Here is a 21,066-nt window from a genome sequence, read left to right on the forward strand (position 1 = left end):
GTAATCGAAGTGTGGTTATCGACCCAAGGCAAAGTAATAAGCGAACCACCCCAAAGAAGAGTTGCATTCGTTTTACCGTCATGTTTTCAAAAAGCTCCTGAACTCGGATAAGACTCGTCGGTTTCTAAATCGCTGCTTCCATACTCCCTCGAGACAATCCCAAATCCTTGTGGACTTACTTTCCGCTCATGCATCTCGTTTGGGCACAAGTCTCGCCGCTTCTGCGCTTACTTCATGCGAATTATTCGGGAAACGCTATTGATTCACGGTAAATTTAGGAGAACACACGCAACTGTGTAGTTGGTGCTCCTGTGACAGTCATGTGGGAATTTTTGTGTAGCCTAGCGGTCTTAAAAATAGGTATTCCACAACGTTTATTTGCTCCAACATTCAGTGAGCCGGATATTATGTTTGTTGTCGAACATTCCCATGTAGCCTCAGTGACGCAGAAGAACTAATTATTCATTAGTTTCCCTGCGCCACTTTTTCGCTCGTAATAACTAGGCTAAGAAGTGTTAAACTTGACAATTCTTTTCTCTACGTATTGATACTTACGAAACGTACGGGTAGAGCTTCTAAGCAGAATGTTCAACACTGTATGCTTGGGGAGAACTAAGTCATCGAGTGGGCTGTTGATGATGATGAGTGCGACCGACGCCGTGAAACCCACTTTCGGGTATAGCACAAGTCGCGGTGATGCCGGTGTATGATCAAATAACAATCCAACATCTACTATAAGACACTTGTAAAGTTTTCTCGCCTACAGTAACCATTACCGTGAGAACCAAACACAACACCGACGACAACAACCACATCACCATCACTATCATTACCGGCAGCAACAGCAACGACAAAACAGCAACGGAAACAACAACACGAACCACCAGGTGATCGCGTATAGCAATGAACGTTGCTCGCCTCAATCAGTGCCGGCCGGTGTCTTCTACAGCCAACCATTTCTGATCTTCGCCACCTTCAGAAAGCGCGCTGACGCTGCTTCCACGAAGAGGTTGCCGGCCAGTCTTTTCTCGCCGTTAGAAAGAAGGACGCGTGGAAGGGCTCAGGTGAAGCCGCGGACGTGTTTGCCAAGTGGCCGTTGATGACGCGGCCGGCTGGTGGATGCCGTAGAGGGTAATTTCGTTAGACGTTGCTCCGCTAACGGAACGAGGCAGAGTGGCCGGGAAATTGTTTCGGAAATGAGCTACGCCGTGTACGTTTATTACTCTTCTTCTCCTCAAGTCCTTCCCTTCCTGGTCGCCTCCGACCTGTATCACCCTGCTTTTTTCCCGCCAAGTGTAAGACCAGAACACGTGGAGTACAAAAACAGGAGGGACGTACTCGTATGCTGCGCTAATTCTATCCCTTCTCGTAGAGCTCTTTTCTCTGTGGGCCGTTTATTTTGTTATTTTCCCTTTCTTCTTTATTCCGAGTCGTCTGCCATCTTCTGGAGGGCCTCATTGGACATGCGATTACTTCTCGGCAGCAAACACGCAGACGCGGTTGGCTTTCGGCGAAGCTGATTTGTTTTTGCGCTGTTTGGGGCCGCTTTTTACGGCTGGCACGTGTTTCCAACGTCGTGAGTTTGAGTAGTCTCTCAGAGAAACGCAAAATCTGGCCGGGTAGCTTATTCCATTTCGTCCCTAGAAAGCTTTCTGTGAGCACACTATTTTTCACCTGTCGCGAACGTGTGTGCTTGGGGTAACACAGTGGTTGTGGAAAAACGCCTTGCGGCGTTAACGAGACAAATGTCTATCATCGGGGGTAGCACCAGTTTTAAGATCGAAGAACAAGGCTTTCTGAACGTTAAAAAACATACGAGTCAGTCCTCCTTAAGTAATAAGTGAAGTTAAGGTTTGGACGTGATCATTTATGTTGAAATAATTTTTTTTTTTGGTGGTATCGCCTCCAAAACCATGTGATGCATAAATTGATAAATGTGCTCCGGGTTGCGGATTTTTTCAGTCGCAAACTCACCTTTTCGAGCGCGACGGAATGAAATTACGCTCTGTTAACTAATTCAAGATGCCCCTCAATCGCAATGACATTTCTTTCGGTGAAATCTCGTGTAACTTCAGTAAGATTTGGCGAATTTCTGTGCTCGATTCTTTAGTTTCACTGCTAAAAAAAAAAAAAAGTCCCTGCGTAACAAGAACAACAATATTTAAAAAAGGAGCGCCCGGGTTGCAGCAATATTGCGCCATTTATTGTTGCAGAAAATTCTAGCAGCCTTTCAAAGTAATTTTTATTGGATACTTGCCCCTAGCCTCCACTTTAACAGGTTTACCTTTCTAACTTACAAGCTTAAAATGAATAACCATCAAACACAACATTAAAATAAATTGTTGTAGGGCCTCTCTCACGCTTATAAAACGTCCGAATAGCGCCCTTAAGCTGCTATGCTTTCTCTAATTAGGACGTCACTTGCAATTCAGGGTGAGTTTTCCAAGATTTTTGTGTGTTTTAACAGCTAATGTGCAAGCCTTCTCCATTTCATTTCTTTTGCCCTCGTGCCGATCCCACTGTGTTGAACGAATCCCCTTGGCATGTCTCAAGTATACTGACGCGGCAATGTAACAAAGCAAAGGTTGCTTTGATGAATAAACAATAGAGTGGGGCTCAATCTTGTGAAGTTTGCGTTCCACGCATGCACTCCGTATGAATACGCTAGCCCGAGTCTATGGCGCAGCAGTCGTTGGAAGCCTTGGTGAGAGACGCGTGAGCACACGAGTCACTGTCGAGAAAGCCCAGCATGATCGGACCAGAGCTCCGGTCCCTATAACCAGGGAGTTAAGGAGCGCACGTACTTTGCTACAAAAGGCGCGTTTCAGATGACCGGGGAAGGAAGTGCTCCCGATTACACTTCCACGCTCGCCGCTTCCAGGAATGCGCCATCGGGGCACGAGGTGTTTTTTCGCGGTGCGCTCGCTGCTCCTGGTTGTCACTTTGTTGCGGAAATGGATGCAGAATGCGGAAGAGAACAACGTCGGGTGAATGAGAAGAGGGAGGATGCCGGTAAAGGCCATTTTGGAGAAGAGTGTTTTGCTTCGCAATGGTTGCACACTTGGTCCACTCCTTTGGTTCATTGCGTGCAGCCCCAAGGCTGTTCAGCGAGATAAGGAAAACGCTTGTTTTCGATACCATCGAATGAGCAGCCCTACATCCGGCATCTCGACGAGTTTTGTCAACTTTAGTATGCCGTGTTCGGATCCTTTGGATGGAACAGTGACGTGACAAAGAGGTGATGTAACGTGCAAGTACACATGCCACACACCAAATTTTCTGTTTCGAATCATTATTAAATGTGTTTTAAATGCATAGGAACTGTCGGCAGGGCTGCAGTGAATGCCAAATTATGTAGTGCATGTAAGTCCAGAGATGCCTTAAGTAAGGGAGTTCTAGAACTTGCTGTGCTCTAACACACTTAAGAACAGGCGCTGCGGCCGTCGCTAGCACTAGACGCAATGCTGTCGTGATTTTTTTCACACAGACTGCGTCGGCTTTCCGGGGTATGGGTGAAGTTGGCGTGGTACAACTGTTTTAGAAGGCACATTTTAATGAGTACCATTTGCATTTAAAAGATAGACACACCAGAATTGTGCTGTTTTAAACCACTAGTGAGTGTGGAGCGTCGAAATTAAAAGTGGCGAAGTTATACGTTTGCTGGAGTTAGTCGTTCTTGTGCTTCGGCTCCCACGGAGGCACAGGCAGAGAAGACCAAGACATTACATTACATGTAATTTAGCAATAAAATTAAGAATAAAAACACATTGAAAACTGTTCAAGGGGATAGCGGCGTTTCGAACTAGTTTTTTAACAACACCATTTTCTTCTAACATCGTCCAATTGTTTTTGTTGGGCTCGCTGGTTATGCAGCGTCGGGTTTCTGTTCTCCACATTATACCACAATAACTTATGCGCAATTAAGCCAAACTATTTTTCAAGAAATATTCAATGCTTTTTCGGGTGAAAAAATAACAATTACAACCCAGAAACACAATTTATTGACCATGACGTCTTTACACTCGAACGAAGCGACACACAAAAAAAAGGCATATTAGGTTAAACGTGTATTTGCATCCTTCAAAATCTTCGTAAGACATCTAAGAAAAGGCAGTTTTTTCATCTGCCTTTGAATTCTAGTGGTCTTGATATAAGCATCAAGCAGCTTAGGCGGTACTCCACATGGTGACTTCGCTTTGATGGAGTTGAGGGATGCGGCGACTGCCAAGCGCTCGAAATGAATAGGATCACTCAAATCCGCCTTGATGAACTCAAGCTTCTGAAGATCCTCTTTAAGCAAACATCTCGCTTACCTTTTAACCATTGTGTGCTCGGCGTGCACGATTGTTCAAAGAGTCCCATTTTTTTAGTGTTAGCTGCTACTTACTTGTGATCTGTCATCCCGATATGCTTCTGGAGGCGGACAGACGGGCACATATGTAGTTTTTGTGTAGCCATAGCAATGCTAGGTGTGACATTTTCTGGTATGCCTGCACGATCGTCATTAGCAGTTTCCATGTCTTAGTAGATTTTCGAGATGTTTTCTTCATCAGGGCTCAGCGTACGTTGGAAGTGCTGTTTGAAGTCTGGTACAGTTGGTTGTTAATCTCATTGTAACCCCTGACAGCAATATTATCGTTCTTCATAACGACACTTTCTTCTGGCTTAAAACTCTCCTTAGTCACAAGCTGACCGCAGGGGACATCTCCCGCTAGATAATCTATCGTTGACTGGGAGGCTTGTTTAGGTACTTTAGAAGATCGAGAAGTTAATTCATGTTATCACCACAAGCGACAGCACAAATATAAGTAAATACCAAATATGACAATACTTCTTCGCATATTAAGCCAGTTTCTGGGTAGACTGGCTTGTTGCAGCGCCGAACGGCGTCTTGCAAACGATGCAAGTCGTTAGGGCTCGAAGGAAATGCCCACAAAAGTTGACCAGCTGGTGCGCAGCATCGGTTTAGAGCTGGGCGGATAGGCGGGGGAAAAAAGGGGGAAAGGGGGGAAAGGGGGGGCTCTTCTATGAACACGACTTGGAGTGATAAATGGTGGTCTAAGGCACCATTACAGACAGTGCAAGTCCATATTTTCGAAAGATTATATCCTGTTTTCGTTCCGGTGTGGTCGCTTGAATAGGTCGGAGCACTTAGTTGGGGCCCTGACTTGAGTTCGAATGTTCTGGTAAGTTTCACTCATACCATAGTTCCAGCGGAGACCCACAGAAGTGAACGGAACGGCTTAAAACAAAGCAGGAACCTACGCAGGACTTATTTTATGTACTTCTCGACATCGAGTCTATTTCCAGTAGGCTAGTAGGTTGTGCGTAAAGTTGGGGTCAGTCAGTTTGGAAGAATGTCAAATGACCTCTGTCTCTGGTTGTAAGTTTGCCCTTCTGGGTTGCGTTTAAGTTACAGCTTTGAAATGCACGCTATGTGTTCTGTGATAAACGCGGTTTGGTCAAGGAAATACTAACTTGTAGTGTTGCAACTTTGCCCCGCTTCGCGTCAGGTCAGGTGCGATATGCATTGAAGCATGCTTTGTATCAAGCGCTGTACTGGTGTGGAGAAAATATATGCGTTACCGAATCACTGGAGGACAGTTGTTGCATGGAATACATTTCTAAGAAGTGGGAATAGCCAGTGGAAGCGCGAAACTAAAAAGCAAGCCGTAGCGATAATATGCAGGGGCCCGTCACTGCGTGTTTAAATACAGGAGCAGAGCACGAAGACGGAAAAGTATAATCGCTTCTGAACGCAGCAATTTGTGACTCTTGCCCTTCCCTTTCTGTTTTACAGCTTACTCTGCATTTGGCAGCGTGGCTCAAAACCCCAAGTGCACTTCACCGTGCCCTTGCAAATAACGCGGCGAAGCTGACCTTGGAAGCCAATGTGACGAATGTTGTATTTCCGACAGACGGGAAACAGTAAAAAACACACAGCGGTCCCAGTGACTGGATCTCAATGGACAGAATATGCTCTTAGATAATCAGTTGACGTTCTATTGTGATTGTATTCGACAATGTGTTGATATTGCATCTTTATCGTACGTACGAAGTCATTGAAACTTCGTCATCTAATTTTGTTCTATTACCCTCTTCACGCCGCCAGTTATCAGTTCACTAACTCCTCCTTACTTTCTGTCACTGTTCTTCAAGTGTCCTATATTAACTGGCTCCAGTGCTTGTTGTGCAAGTGATGAGTCACTCGGCTGTAAAGGTATGCCAGCAACACCATTTTGCGTGAGTGCTGACGCTGTCAATACTATAAAGCCGGCGTAGTCGCCCGATAATTGATTTATACGGAATTGCCACAAGTTTAGATACCTAGTTTATTCAGTGGAGACATTCTTACCTTGCCACCCATACCATGAAAGAAGCACTTTGTTGTGCTAAGTACTTTCAGCACGGAGGCTCATTTTTCTCATGAATGGCTGTTAAACTATCAGCAACTTTGGGTAGTGATACTTTCACCGCCCCTCGGTTAATGGTAAAGTCGGTATCAGTGCGTTCACACAGATGACATGCAATCCTGGAAAGAAGTTTGGAGGATACGGACAAGGGGGAAAGGATTTTCGCATGGGAAACTGCATTCCGAGCAATGCGAGAAAAGAAGCTCAACCGAGCAACGCCTTCAGACGCTATCAGAGGCAGCCTGCGTAAGAGGACCCATTAGTGGCTACAAGTCCCTTCCTTTGTTTTCTGGACGAGTTATTGAACGTACCCGTACTTGCTCGTCTTCCAATGCGCCTGTCCGTATTGAAGGAGCGGATACGCTGATATGTGCACCTGACGAAAATCAGGTCACTATCTGGCCTGTGAGTTCTGAATTTCAACTTATCTTTATGGGCATCCTTGCGACTCGCAATTTAAAGAAACTAGAATATGTGCTATACCTAGATGCTGTGATGAAAACTGAGCTTCAAACCTTAATGCGATGGATTCCTTCCTGTAAACGACACATGCAGCCTATTTTTCTGACTAGCCAATTTTCACTAAAATGTATTGCGCCCCTCTGTACGGCATCAAGCCAAGGGAATGTTTCTTTTCATTTTCTGCGACGCTGGCATGGGGGGGGGGGGGCTGGTTTGTTAAAACTACCGAACTTGGCATTGCGCAAACTGCAACATACCTGAAAACATAGCTGAATTGGGTGCCATGCAACCAACGCCCTACAGCTGATATATAAGCACAAAGAAGATTCAAATACATGTTTCCCCTGCAAAATAGATACTGTGCAATTCATAGCCGGTAACAGTCCTCCTTCAGCATCTGTCCTTAGCCCACAGACCTCCTCACTGTCATGTTCTCCTTCGTGACATCCCGCAGACGTTGTGCTAAGTCTCAGACCAACCAAAGGAGCAGTTGCGTAGACGCTACTCACTGAATATGGCCGCAGAGGGGCTACCTATAAATCTTTAATGATAGCTTGACTATCGAATTCCGAAATAGTTACAAATTGGGACAGTCGGCTTAATTTCTCATTTGCTTGCTTTTAGTGCTTTGCCCGGTAAGCGATTCCGTCATCTGTGCGCCATGTTTAGTAAGGCATGTGTACTGACAAAACTTTTAGCGTGACGTCGCTTGCACGCCTTTTTTGCTGGTGGTTGTGCGTGCGCGAAATTTCCCATTTCGCCTTTTCGCTCACTTTTACATTGCTTTCATGGTATAGTGAGTGGGTCAAAAGGAAGCCAGGCCAAATTCGTTAAAAACAAGTTTCTAGCGCAATGCAATATTTTTCTAAAAAGCCAGTGCTCCCACATGTGCCAAATTCCTGCCAGCACCAGCACATTTATCTCCAAATAAGCCAAATATAGGGCCAAAAAACAATTCTATCAGATCTACTCGACACGAGAAAAGTGCGCGTGCTTAACGTTGAACTAACTTGCATGTTGCCACACATTAGCGCACCTAACCCTGTAAATTCCAGGCTCCAAGGTGTCGTAACCTACAGGGAAAAGCAATATGTCAAATAATCTGCCTAAAAACATGTTCCACAAATTTCGACGCATTTATGGGTCGATAATTACGAAATACTTTGGCCATCCTCATGTTATCAAGCGTTTGTTGGGACTTTGGGACGCTGCTCTCTTGGAGCCCAAAATAAAAAGAAGGGGGTTGTTGTTTATCCAAGCGTGACGAAGCGCTCCTGCAAGTGTGCTGTTTGTCGAAGCAACCCGCCACCATTCCTTTCCAACTTTATGGGTCGTCTCACACTCCAGGCGCGCATTAGTCGGGAAACCCAGCGAGCCATTTGGCTTCGCACGCGATAGTTCGCAGGCGCAGATGGAACGGTTTACGGCTGGGGAGAAAACGACCAGAGCGCGCTACGAGCACGTGCTACGAATATCAAAGCTTGAGCACTCAAAGAAATCACATCTAAAAAACATTTGCGCTGAAGGTCTAGAAATATGGAACGCTAGAAATAACAATACGGGGGAAGAGGCGGTGAAGTCAAAGACAGAGAGAGAGAGCGAGAGACCGACAGAGTAGGAAAGCGAGAGAGGATTAGGCAGAGAGGTCTTACACAAACAGTCTGCTGATACTGTAAATGCAATTTTGGGAGGCCCTAAAGGCAATAGTATATAGGGCTGAGCAACCGGAACGAAAACTAAAATAGAGAGCACAATCATAATGTATGGAAAGATGCTTAGGTCGCGTAAAGATGGCAATTCTTCTGACGACGCCGTTCTTTTTGGAAAAACAAGAAGCAGGTTATATGGAGCAGGCAATTAAAAAAGAAGCATCAAAACTACAGCCTTCTGGTGATTCAGCCACACTGCGTCTGCTGATTAGCATTGTTCGGGAATTGTTTTGTTTTCTTTTCTTCGATAACGCATTCAAAGGTTCGTGAGCATTCGCCCCGACATTCTAGTCATTTCAGATGCGACTGCATCTCATTCACTCGCCTTGTCCATGCAGCGCCGTCGGCGTTGTTGTCGTCCGCCCCTCCCCCATTCTCCTCGCCGCGCGAGCTGCGCTCTCCGCCGCTCACCCCCTCTCCTCTACGATGCCCCTCTCTCGCGAGGGGCATTGGATTGGATTCGAATTGATTGGCTTTGGCTTTGGCTTGGCTTGGCTTGGCTTGGCTTGGATTGGCTTGGATTGGATTGGATTCGATTGGATTCGATTGGATTGGATTGGATTGGATTTGGATTGGATTGGATTGGATTGGATTGGATTAAAGTGGATTGTGTTGGATTGTGTTGCGTCATAGCCGCGGCGGACACGCTAGCGCCGGCGCATGTGCAGTACTCTCTCTTCCGCGGTCTCCTGTCCTTCGGGAGCGCTGCGCATATAACCGGTGTGCCGCTCTCCGGCGGCCTTTCGTTCGACGGTTGCTCTCCGCTTGCGCTTGAAGCCCCCTCAGCGTCGCATCACACCAGGGTTCCCGCAAGGGGAGGTGGGCGTTTATTTCTTTTTTTTGCTTTGTGTTGACCAATGTTTCCCAAACCCAACGAGGATGGGTTTTTCTTCGATCCAAGCCCTTTCCGAGGGGAATCTGTGAACCGCGAACCCTCGCAACTGAGTTTTAGCCTGAGTGGAGGCCGTGTACATCAGATGCAACGGGAAAGAATAGTCGTTCGCGGAAAGTGATAACATGCCCTCATCTGTTTGTGCCACAAGTCTTGTAAGTATTTTTGGGCCTGAGCAAACGCAGGTTTATATCGGCGAGTACTCGAATTCGAAACCGATTCATACGCACATTGGCGCGACTCGCGCCAAACAGGCGAGCATTTTAGAACGACATCCGTCTCACATACTATTTATGCCTTGTAGTAAATGTAAGTATAGCTCGTTTTGTTTTATTTAGTTCTTTTGAAGTTTGCCGAATAACTTTTTGCAAATAACTGAGAAAGGCCAGAGACAAGGGAAAAGGCGTTCTATGTATAGCTCCAGAGCTGTGCTGTGCGCGCAAACTAGCAGCGCCCTTCGAAAGCTGCCTCGAAAGCGACAACATTGCAATGCTCATCGGACGTCTGCTTTTGAAAGACGTACTCCCACTTCTCTTTGGCGGTGTTATGCCTTCGAAACGTTTAAAATGAGCGTTTTTTTATGGCGTGCAGCCTTGCGGTTGCAACAGGGCCGTTATCTCGTCGGTTTTCGCTTTCGTGCTCCTGTCGCTTGTACGAACTATCACTCCCTAGAATCACGGGCAAGATTCACGAAGCCCTTTTTTAGCCTTCCACTGTGCGCAGATGTAAGGGGTATGACACCCCAGATGCAACACAACTGCTTTACGAATACGGCCACAGAGGCTTGCCGAGTTTCTAAATTTGTAAAAAGAAGATAGCTTTGAAATTGCCGCCCATTTTGGGCTTGAACACTGAGCCGTATCCCAACGCCAGACTTTACTTTGGATGCCGTGACCGCTTTTATGGCGAATCTACGACTCCCTCTAGTCGACGGTGGCCCGGATCAGTCGCTGCGAACCATCGCTTGCGCTCGCCGTTTTTACGCACCCCCCCCCCCCCCCCTTTTTCCTCGATGAAGCTTACAGAAAGCAACTTTCTAACCAAGGACAGCAAGTGTGAACTTTACTCTTTGCCCAGGACTGAACTTCTGGAAATCCCACAGGCTCCTCTGCAACAATCGCTCATGTTCGCGAACGATGACAAATTGGGCTTCGCAGCGAGCGCTGCTGAAGCAGGAACGTTGAAAATGCGTGTCAGCAGGGTGGCTTCCTTCCCAGCACCCATTTTCGGTCTCTACTGTACTGTTACTCTCACCCGGTTGCATTTTTTCGCGTAATTGGCATGATAACTATTTTAGGGTTGAAAATTTTCAACGGAGCTCTTGATGGGATATTCTTGCTGCCGCCTCCCTGGGGAAGGCCGAAATACCGGCAGTACGAGAAGTATTAGACTCTCACAGAACATGAGCGCTCTCCTGCTGCACACGCGCCTGCCATTCTGTCTTTTGACCTTGATATTTCAGACCTTTGCGATCCCACATTCTTCAGATAATATCGCTGTTGAGCTGAATTTTAACACAAAAGTGCCGGATACACCAAGATTTCGCTTACGTCATATCCGTCACGGAAGTGACGCCAGTACAAAGGAAGTAGCCTGTACAGTGTGCACCCCTGCACACAGGGTCTCCTTGCGGGGAAGCAACCTTTAGTACTAAAGAGTACGTTATACTTGAGGTTGTTCGTTTTTTGGGTTTTATATTTTAACACGATACCCCACGATATTCTAACAGGTACCCCAAGATTTCACTGACGTCATATCCGTCACGGAAATGGCGCCAGTACACCTATGCCGATGCGACCCGCCAATAGGACGTCGTTCGCCAAGCATGCTCACAAGACAGCCGCCGACCCGCAAAGTATGCTCAGCTGCAGATTTCGCTGCACATTTCACTTTCGTATTTTACTCATTCCTACGGCATAGGAATCAACCACAGCTTTTTTCGTTGCCGGGTCGAATATTCGTCTGTTTATTTTTTAACGGCGAAGCTGTTTAGTGAATCGTAATCTGTCGTGCCCGCAGTTAAAAATACCAAGAAATTTCCAAGTGCGCGCATGAGAGCGCGGGCCTTGAGGCGACCGCCCGGCAGTTAACAAAACCAAGAAAATGCCTGGCGCTTGTGTGGGCGTGCCTCACGACGAGCGCCCAGCGTCCCCTGCACACGTTTGCAAGCCAAGCATACCCACTTAGGGAGATTGGCCAAGAATGGCCGAAAAAAAAAAACAACTCCAGCGTTCGCCGTAATCGTGGCAACACTTGCTCGGAATGAGAAAGACTCCAACGTTCGCCTTAATCGTGGCAAAACTTGGTCGGAACGAGAAAGACACGTCATAGCGTGCGCTCCTATAAGGTGATTTCCAATAATTATTACTTCCAAAAAAGGAAAGAAGCTCACACGACGGAGTAAAGGTCTTGGCGGCAGCGAAGATGCATCAAATCGGCTGCAATCGTGGACTTAAGCCTTCCTGATTGTCGTGAAGGTTGCGTAGAGTTTCGTTACCTTCAAGTCTACGCGTTAGTGTCAGTTTTCTTATTTTTTCCCACATTTTTTGACGCACAATGTTCACTCTCGTGCCAATGTGTAAAGCACTGAATGCAAGCAAGTCCAATTCTGAAGGAACATGCGGCGTTTTTGTCGTCCCTCTCTATTACTTCTTCTGCGTCACACGGGCACTTGTTCCTCCGTGACCACCTTGTCCCTGTCTTCTTTCTCCAAAGCCACGAGTATTCCGGCATGGTCGCCCGTTAGAACGCGCTACCACTAGGCATGAGTGAGTGAGTTGGGCCTTGTGATCCGTACGTGGCATACTCGAGTACAACTTAAGAACGGCAACGGGAGTTGCGCCCTGTGCCTCATCACCGCAGCCGGGTGTTACTCCGTGCGGCGCACGAAGTGCGCTAGTGGGTATAGTTTGAACATGGCACGAGCCGTTTCCGTGATTTTTGGTGTTAATATGATTATAAATTACTGCAATGAAGACAAACAAACTATGTGAGAAAAGACAGACGATATCACGCATTAATAGCAGTCTCTTTTCAAAACGCACGCACCTGTTGGCGGAGTGATACCGTACATGAGCTATTGCCGTTCTTAACTTGTTCCCGAGTATAGTGGGGACACGCATCTGCTTTTAGCAGGCAAGATACGGACGGTCGCCCGGGATTGTGAAAGATCTACTAATTAATTGAAGTTCTCTCCTCCACGAGCCAAATTGTTGACTCCCCTGTCTCTCCCAGTTTCTTTGAACCATGACTCGAACTCCGGGCTTAATGACGGCATTGGCACATATTTATGAACGAAGCTTTGGGTGTAACTTGTGTAAAGTTGTTCAACCAAATTTGCCGCGTATGAATAGCGTTTCGTTTACTTGACATGTTACTTTTGAAGTTTAAGCGTAGATAAACGTGACGGGGTTCCTATGAAGACGACATTCTGAAGAAGAAACAAAGCCACGCTCCGCATTAGCTTTCGAAGCACAAATATACGCATATGTGACGCTGGGAAATGGGATTAAAAGCTTGAGATCTATACGAACAGGAGGATGAGGGAAGACTGGAGGTAATAGAAAAAGAATATATTAAAATCCGTTATGAGCATTTATCAAAGCCACCCGAGAGAATGAAGAAAAGGAACGTGTTCATCGCAGCGTATGCAGGTGCTCAACAGACGGTGCAAGAGGCCGCAAGGCAGCAGAGGTAAAAAAGGTTTGCGTCGCGAAAAAAGGAAGAAAAGGCACTTTCATGTTTGTCAAACGATTCTCTCTTCTAGAGATTATAGCCACCTTGGTCATGCTTGGAAGCCGATGTTTTGTGAATCACGCCTATGCGAGGTAGCAATCACTAAACTTCGGTGCAACATTCCCCCATTAAATTTTTATCTTTGTAAATCTGATATGGCTCCATCTCCGCAATGCCCTTTCTGCGACGAACTAGAAAATATAGAACATTTCCTGTTTAATTGCTGCAGCTTCTCCCCAATGCGACGCAAGCATCTGGAGTCAACCTTTAGGCGCCTCTACCTTCCGCTATCTACTTCCGAGGTTCTGTCACTAGGCGCTTCCGCCCTAGAGTCTGCCACAGGGATGTTGTGTCCGCCCTTCTCTCTTATGTTGCGGCGACAGGCCGGTTGTCCTGCTAGCCAGCTAAGCGTTCACGTTTATTTAATTTTTCTTCCTGACTCTACTTTCATATTATACATATTTAAAAAATTCTGTTCTGTATTTCCTTTTCTAAATTTTGAGATCTAAAATAAATTAGGTCACATCCTGATTAGGTACAAAGCTTCTCGGCCAATCCCCCGAGTGGGTATGTGCCATGGTCTGAGGCAGCCAACCAGCCAGCCAGCCAGCCAGCCAGCCAGCCAGCCAGCCAGCCAGCCAGCCGACCGACCGACCGACCGACCGACCGACCGACCGACCGACCGACCGACCGACCGACCGACCGACCGACCGTCCGACCGACCGACCGACCGACTGTATGGCGCGCAATTGTCGAGCGTACAATAAATAGCAGCGCCATTAACGTAATACAAGGTTTTACTACAGTTGTTTGTTTTGTGATGTTTTATTGCAGCGAAGATGTCAGCTTCTCCTTGGTTGCAAATTCTCGGGTCGTCCATATGCAGAAAGGTGGTAAATGCAATCCAAAAACAGGAGAGCACACAGAAAAAATGCATCAACAAAAGCAGTAACGAAGAGATCCAAGGATAGCAACGACTGTCAACTTGGTTTACTTGGCAAACTGGCGGCAGTACCTTAATGGGGGGGGGGGGATAAAAACACACAATAAACGAATTATAGTAATAATGAAATAAAGGGTACCGGCGTAGGAGACTTGGCATCCATCATGATTATATTACTAAAAAATAGCAGCCAAGAAATGCACCTGTTTTTAAAATGGTATCATTTACACCGGGCCCGGCAGTCTTTCTTGGCCATCTACGAGGCAATTAAATGACGAACGAAAACCTTCTAAAAACTCTTCAATCACATCGCCCACGTGAGTAGGTATGTCAACAGGATCGAAAGAACGTAATTAAGCCGTCACCCGATGGATTTTTGGGCATCGTTTGTCTGACTGGCCTAGGCCCCTTAGTGCTTTCGCTGGCAATTATTTTTTAATTGACAGCGGGCAACTGAAATTTGGGAAGGATCAGAGCAAATAAAATAAATGGACTCAATAACTAGAAAATGAACATGCAATGGGCTTCGACAAAGAGCAGTGTGTCTTAAATTACAATTCTCATAATTATTTGTAAGCTTAATTTTCCCTTTGTATATATTTCGTTCTTGGTAGCCTTCCTTCTTGCCTGTTTTCTTAGTGGCCTTGCTTGCTGGATTTCTGTAATATTTGGTCCAATCAAGGCAACTGTAGTGCTACGTCGGGCCCACGTTCTGTTTTTGTCTCGGGCACTCCGCCCTCTTCGCTAGATTACGAGGAGTTTTCATAGTACCTACTTCTCAGTTACCCTCCCGGTGACTCAGTGGCTATGGCGGTTTGGTACTGACCCCAACGACGCGGGTTCGATCCCTGCTGTGATGGCCGCTTTTTGATGGAGGCGAAACGCTAAAGCGCACGTGTGTCGAGATTTCAGCGCCCGCTAAAAATCCCCAGGGGATGAAAATTTACACCATCTTCCCGCGAGGGGAACCCTGGGGTAGATGCGACGCATCGGAAATTGCCGTTGCGTTTCCGTTATGTTAGCGTGTGGATTGCTGCTGTTGTGTGTCCTATTTACGCAGCATGTTCACCCCCGATGTGTCGCATCTACCCCATGGTTCCTTTCGCGGGAAGATGGTGTAAATTTTACGGTTGCGCCGACCATCGCGATATCAGGCCTGTTAGTCTCCATTTCAAATCATCGGTGGTCACTGGAGGATGTCATCGCAGGAGCGCCGGCGGAACGACTGAGCGGAGCGGCGCAGTCACCGCGTTTATATGTGCGGAGAGGGGAATGAGAGAAAGCAGCGCAGAGCAGCGCAGAGCAGCGCATGCGCATGTGTTAACCCGCACCCACGCACAGCTGGCACGGCGACGGAGCGAGCGCAGCCGAGCGCTAACACGCAGATGGCGCTGCGGTGAGAGCGGCGCTAGCGCGCAGCTGGCGCGGCGAGGAAAATGGGGGAGGGATGCGGACGCCGCCGGACTACGCCGGAGGGACAAGGCGGCTGAAAGAGATGCGTTGCATCTAAAAGAAAGCCGGAGCCCCCATTACGACGCACCTCATAGCCGAGGTGTAGCTTGGGCACGTTGAACCCCGCAATCGATCAATCTACTGCGCGTGTAAAACTGGACAACACCACTGCAACTAAACGTTGCCGCCGAAACTTACATTACAGTTTTACTATGTGGTTCTTACTTTTTTTCATGGTTCAATCTAGTAAGAAGACATCCGGTACCACGTTAAACGCCCGCATAAATCCCAGAGAAACGCAAGCTGTGTGAACTACCTTAATCACTGAGCCCATCTTTAGCTTATCTGCTACCCTAACACACGTTTTTATCATTCTCTCACTCCTCTAAACCATTGAGCACCTCTTAAGGCCCCCGCAGTGCGCATTCGTTCCCATGGCGTGAAGGCCGCGCATCAAACTAGCCGTAAGCGCGCTCACCAAGCAGCTTGCGTCGCCCTTAAAGACGAAGTTAAGGCGACGGGATGAATGCTCGGGCTAATGCTGGACGCTGCGGGATGCGTATATCGGGAAGTTTAAGTTGTCTCGCAACACCCGCTTGCTCTCCGAACCACTGCCGACGCGGAAGGGTTTCGCCGGGAGTTCAATCACGAAACGATGACGGCACCTTGCATGATCGGAATTTCCAAGGACTGACAAGAAAGCGCGTTGCTCTATAGCCGAAGCTGCGTGGGCGGCGTACGTTGCAGGTTGTAACGCCTGCAAGAACCCCAAGTTGTGTTATTTTTCTGGGCATCCACATCCAAAGGCTCTTTCAAGAACGCCTCCTATATGCAACAGCGCTTGGAAAGATTTTTCTCTTTATTTAGCCCTGTACCTTCATGACGCAGAGATGATTAAAAGGATAAGAATGGGGTGGAGTGAATTCGGCAGGCATTCTCAGGTAATGAATGGCAGCCTACCATTGTCCCTAAAGAAGAAAGTGTATGACAGCTGCATCTTACCGGTACTCCCCTACGGGGCAGAAACTTGGAGGCTCACTAAAAGAGTTTAACTTAAATTGAGGACGACTCAGTCAGCATTGCAACGGAAGCTGATAGGTGTAACATTAAGGGACAAGAAGAGAGCGGAGTGGATCAGGGAACAAACGCGTGTTAAGGACATATTAGTAGTAATTAAGAAGAAGAAATGGACGTGGGCAGGGCATGTAATGCGAAGGAAAGATAACCGTTGGTCATTAAGGGTAAAAGAGTGCATCCCTAGAGAAGGCAAGCGTGGAAGGGGGCGGCAGAAAGTTAGGTGGGCAGATGAGACAAAGAAGTTTGCGGGGATAAATTGGTCGCAGTTAGCACAGGACCGGGATAGTTGGAGATTAACGGGAGATGCCTTTGCTCTGTAGTGGGAGTAGATAGGATGATGATGATGATGATGATGATGATGATGATGATGACCTTTATTTTGTGTCTGAAATCAAATTGAAAGTTGACGTGCCGGTTTTTTTCTTCTTCAAAATGTGCATTTAAAGCTTTGACATTAATATATCCGCTTCGCAGTTGCAGGGGTGACTGCCACTGCGGCTAACCCGTTGTCGGGGGATTGGGTTCGACCCGCCGCAGGATTCTCTCCCTTAACCGATTGTAACTGGAGCGGGCAAGCCCGAATCAATTTCCTAAAGATGCTGTCCTGAACGAACTCCCATTGCTGAAAACAAAGAACCGGGAAGTAAAATAGAAACAATGTGAAGCAAAGAAACGAGGAAAGGGCGCGAAATAAATGTGGTCATCTCGGGGAGTCACGTTGGCTATCGTTGCGGCACGTGCCTGGGAAGAACAACGACACTGCGGCCACCACCGCTGAAGTCGGCCGCCACTGTGGATGGGCTTGCCGAAGGTCCGGTGACTGCACCGGTAAAACGCGATCCCTGCTTTCGGTTTGACGAATTATATGAAGTAAGGATTGGGCTACCGTGATTATTCGGGGCTACTCCCTGTCATTTCATTGATCATTCCTTCTTGGAGAAAATAATATTACTTTTTTTTAAAGCCTTATATGTCTCGCCAAACCTTAAATGCCACCGTTGTGATAAAACAAATGGTATTAAAACAGCCTTCGCTTGCGTGAGGCGCTCTACCAGCGCAAGGTGTTGGTAATCGGAGATCCCAGTGCGTCTGTAGTTGCATGCGGTCACCTCTGAAGTCGCAGGCCACTCAAAACATGAGCATGGGGAGCTCGGCTTTTGGAGAAGAGCGCGCGCCGGCAAGGCGAAACAGCATCGCCTGAAAGAGGATGCCGCTGCCGCCTTGTACAATACGACCTACTTAGTAATTGTATCTATTGTATCAGTAGCAATTCCAGCCCTTTTGACCGCGGAGTTTTTACTTTCATTCTATGCCTACCAAATTAGCGACTTCCTCCGTCTGCTCACCAATTAAGCGATAGATAGCGGCAAATACCACGCCTTCTGCCCTCCAACGAGGCCTTCATTGCTCTAGACCGCAGAATCCAAATTTAGCGCCTCACACAATACCCACCCAAAGCGGGGCACGACCTCCGTGGAGTCATCGGAAAGCGACGAGGCCTCCTAAAGGCCATTTTCGCATGCATTAGAGAGAATATGCCAGTTCCCCTCGCTTTTTTATCGCAAGCATTTCTATAGAAAAAGAAATGCTTTCTTCAAAATTCGCGAAATTTCGAGCGCCCGTTGAGTCGAATGAGCCTTTTTTCATTCCTGTTACATTTACGACGACGTGGAGTCGGATGAAGCGTAGGGGTTAACCCGCAGTCACCATTACCCCTTTAAAGCATGATAAGAACTTAAGAGCAGATCCCCTCCAAATTGAATGACATCCTTCAGAGTGGCTGCCATGGATGTTATTTTCCCTTCAGCCGCAATTCCCCATTAACAACAGCAGGATGCAGGCTATTTCTCCTGACACTCCTATTTTAAATTTATGAGGCCAGTAAGGCTCTGGGTATTAGGGGCCATCCTGGGTCTGTTTTGTAGATCCTGCTGAACACTGCACACACAGGGAACACTTCCTGCACGGCGACGACAGCTGACCTTCGTTTTATCTTAAAAACGCTCCAGTGATATGACATGGCAAGGAGCCGTTCACTTTGTGTGTTCTCGTTACAGTCTCTCTACGGACGCGCACCGGCGTGTGCATACCTTTGGCAACTCCTTGCCTTGCCGCCTTCCGCTTAGAATGGTGCCACCAAGTTAGCACTTGTTGGCGAGAACCCGAAGGGGTTAGCTGCGTTACCATGGAAACGTTGGTTCACCATGGCGACATTTTGTGTCACGATGATTTCCGTGAATCACAACTGCAGGTCACTGTACTCCAGAGTAGGGAACACCGTGCTAACGAAGTTTCGTACCCGTGAAAGAACTTTTCCCCCGAAAAAGCCAGTCGATCTCACGGAATTCAGGAATTAACTTTTTGACTGAGCAGGTCAACACCAAAATAAGCAGAGCTTCGCTTCGAGCTCGTGCCGTGCCAGACAACAAAAGTGTAATGTTTTTACGCAAAATATTTACGCAAAATGATGGTGACGGAGCCGCAGGTTTTCAAGGGACGCTAATGTATTGCAATTATTGAAAGGAAACAAATGAGGGCTACCTGGAACTGTACACCTTGGTTTCGCAAGCTTTTGGCGTACATGCCACCCAGGTCAACGCAGACCTATTGTGATCAGAGCTGAAGTTTGTTTTGAAGGACAAAAGGCATTTAGGCGCCAATACATTTAATGACGTGCTCCGTCTGAGCTAACTCTGTACCAAGGCGCTGTTTTGGTGTGGTTCGTATGCCATGCATATACTAAATTGCAATAAGCCGAATTCGCCGTTATTTGTGTCCTGATTACTACAGAAATTCAAAACGTTGTTCACTGGATATTCCTAATGTGGCTTTGTTGTTCAACCGCCTTATCACTATTCGTTATGATAATGTAAGTGTTATTCGATCGTTTTTTGTTTAATGAGATTAAAACTGTTCGTTTTTTAATTTTTATAACAAATTTTTCGCACCCAATTGCAACCTTAGAAACGGTCCGAACCGTTACTTTTTGGCAGGGGTGCTGAACTGGAGCTGAACCGGAACTGAGCAGTTTAACCTGAAGAACAGGGACGAAAATAATTTCGTTCCAACACCCTGCCGTTTCGCCGCTGGACAGCTTCGTCTGTCCCCTAAGGTTGTGAACAAAGAAAATAAAATGCCCTTAATATGTCTCTTGTGTGCTAACTCACTGTTATCCCTCGCTGTTTCTCTTGCCTGCCTTCTACTTAGGCACCTCGCGAGGAAAAAATTATTCCTGGCAGGTTTCTTAAAGTCTTTTATTCTTTCTTTCCGGTCTCCGTGCTGCTTAGCGCTAATAAGTATGTTTTCTAAATAATTTATTGCCACTGGTCGCTGCACCACACTCATTAAACATTCACCGGAGGCGATAGCTCTTCGTTTATGCTGCCCCTGTTCTTCACTTCTCTTTTTCGTCGCTGTATCGTGTGTCTTCTTGGGCCTAGCTTTTTTCCCCGGAGCTGTTCCGTCCGAACGCGTTGAAGTGTCGTAGTGCTGCTTTCATTATTCTGCCTTCTGAATCGTGCGTACTTGCTTTCATACTAGGTTCCTTGTATTCGGCTATCTTCCGCAGGACCATGTGAGAAATACGAAGCTAACGGTTGCGCGATAGCTTGGGCGTGCATCGTTGTGTAATAAAGTTTTCAAGACGTCTCACTCAGCTATTTGTTCTATGCAGCAGCTGCAATGATCTACCCTGCAGACCCCTCCCTTCCATCACGATGCATGTAGCTTGGAAGATCGCCGCCGTGAGCCTATAGTGAGCGTGTTTCTGGAAAACTTCCCGCGGCTGCCGGATCTGTTGGCGCTGCGGTCATTGTCAGCTGCGGTGGCCCACCAGGGGCGTCAGCCTCACCGACTACGACGGACCGGCCGTTGCTGTTCTGGTGCAGGGGGGCACGCGGGCTAGCACTTCGATCTCCCACCAACGACGGGCACCTACGGGCGGCAGGACGGCAACCTCACCCTGCAGTGCAGGACTGGAGGACCCTCGGGCGGGTGCTCGGTACAGAAACTGGTAACTAGCCAGACCGAACTAACACGATTGCGCGAATGTTTTCTTGGCGGGGCACTAAGTTCTACTTGATCAACCACGTTTGCCTTTTCCCTTTTTTTGTCTTTTTAAAGGACTTTATTAGTATTTTTTTAGTCATCACCATTAGTATTACAAGTTTGCCAGGACTGTGGCGACCGCGTCCCCCGCGCACGTTTGTCAAGCCAAGAATGTCCACTTGGGAAAATTAGCTAAGATTCGCAAAAAAAAAAACACAAAAAAAAACTCCAGCGTTCTCCGTAATCATGGCACCACTTGCTCGGAACGAGAAAGACACGTCATAGCGTATGCCCTTCCAGGGTGATGTTTAATGACTATCACTTCCAAAAAAAAAA

At 47.2% G+C, this 21,066-nt stretch overlaps 1 long non-coding RNA gene across 2 annotated transcripts in view; it reads left to right on the forward strand.

Moving 5' to 3' along the window:
- LOC144153793 (uncharacterized) overlaps positions 1-19,982 on the forward strand; it is a 361,456-nt gene extending 341,474 nt beyond the window's left edge. For both annotated transcript variants that reach the window (XR_013319376.1, XR_013319380.1), the window contains one exon: positions 19,677-19,982. This is a non-coding gene — a long non-coding RNA (uncharacterized LOC144153793). The remainder of the gene's footprint in view (positions 1-19,676) is intronic.
- The last annotated feature ends 1,084 nt before the right edge of the window (positions 19,983-21,066 follow it).

The sequence above is a fragment of the Haemaphysalis longicornis genome, unplaced genomic scaffold (assembly GCF_048455015.1).
Source record: "Haemaphysalis longicornis isolate Haplotype H1 unplaced genomic scaffold, Haemaphysalis longicornis Haplotype H1 scaffold_9, whole genome shotgun sequence".
NCBI classification, from domain to species: Eukaryota; Metazoa; Arthropoda; class Arachnida; order Ixodida; family Ixodidae; genus Haemaphysalis; species Haemaphysalis longicornis.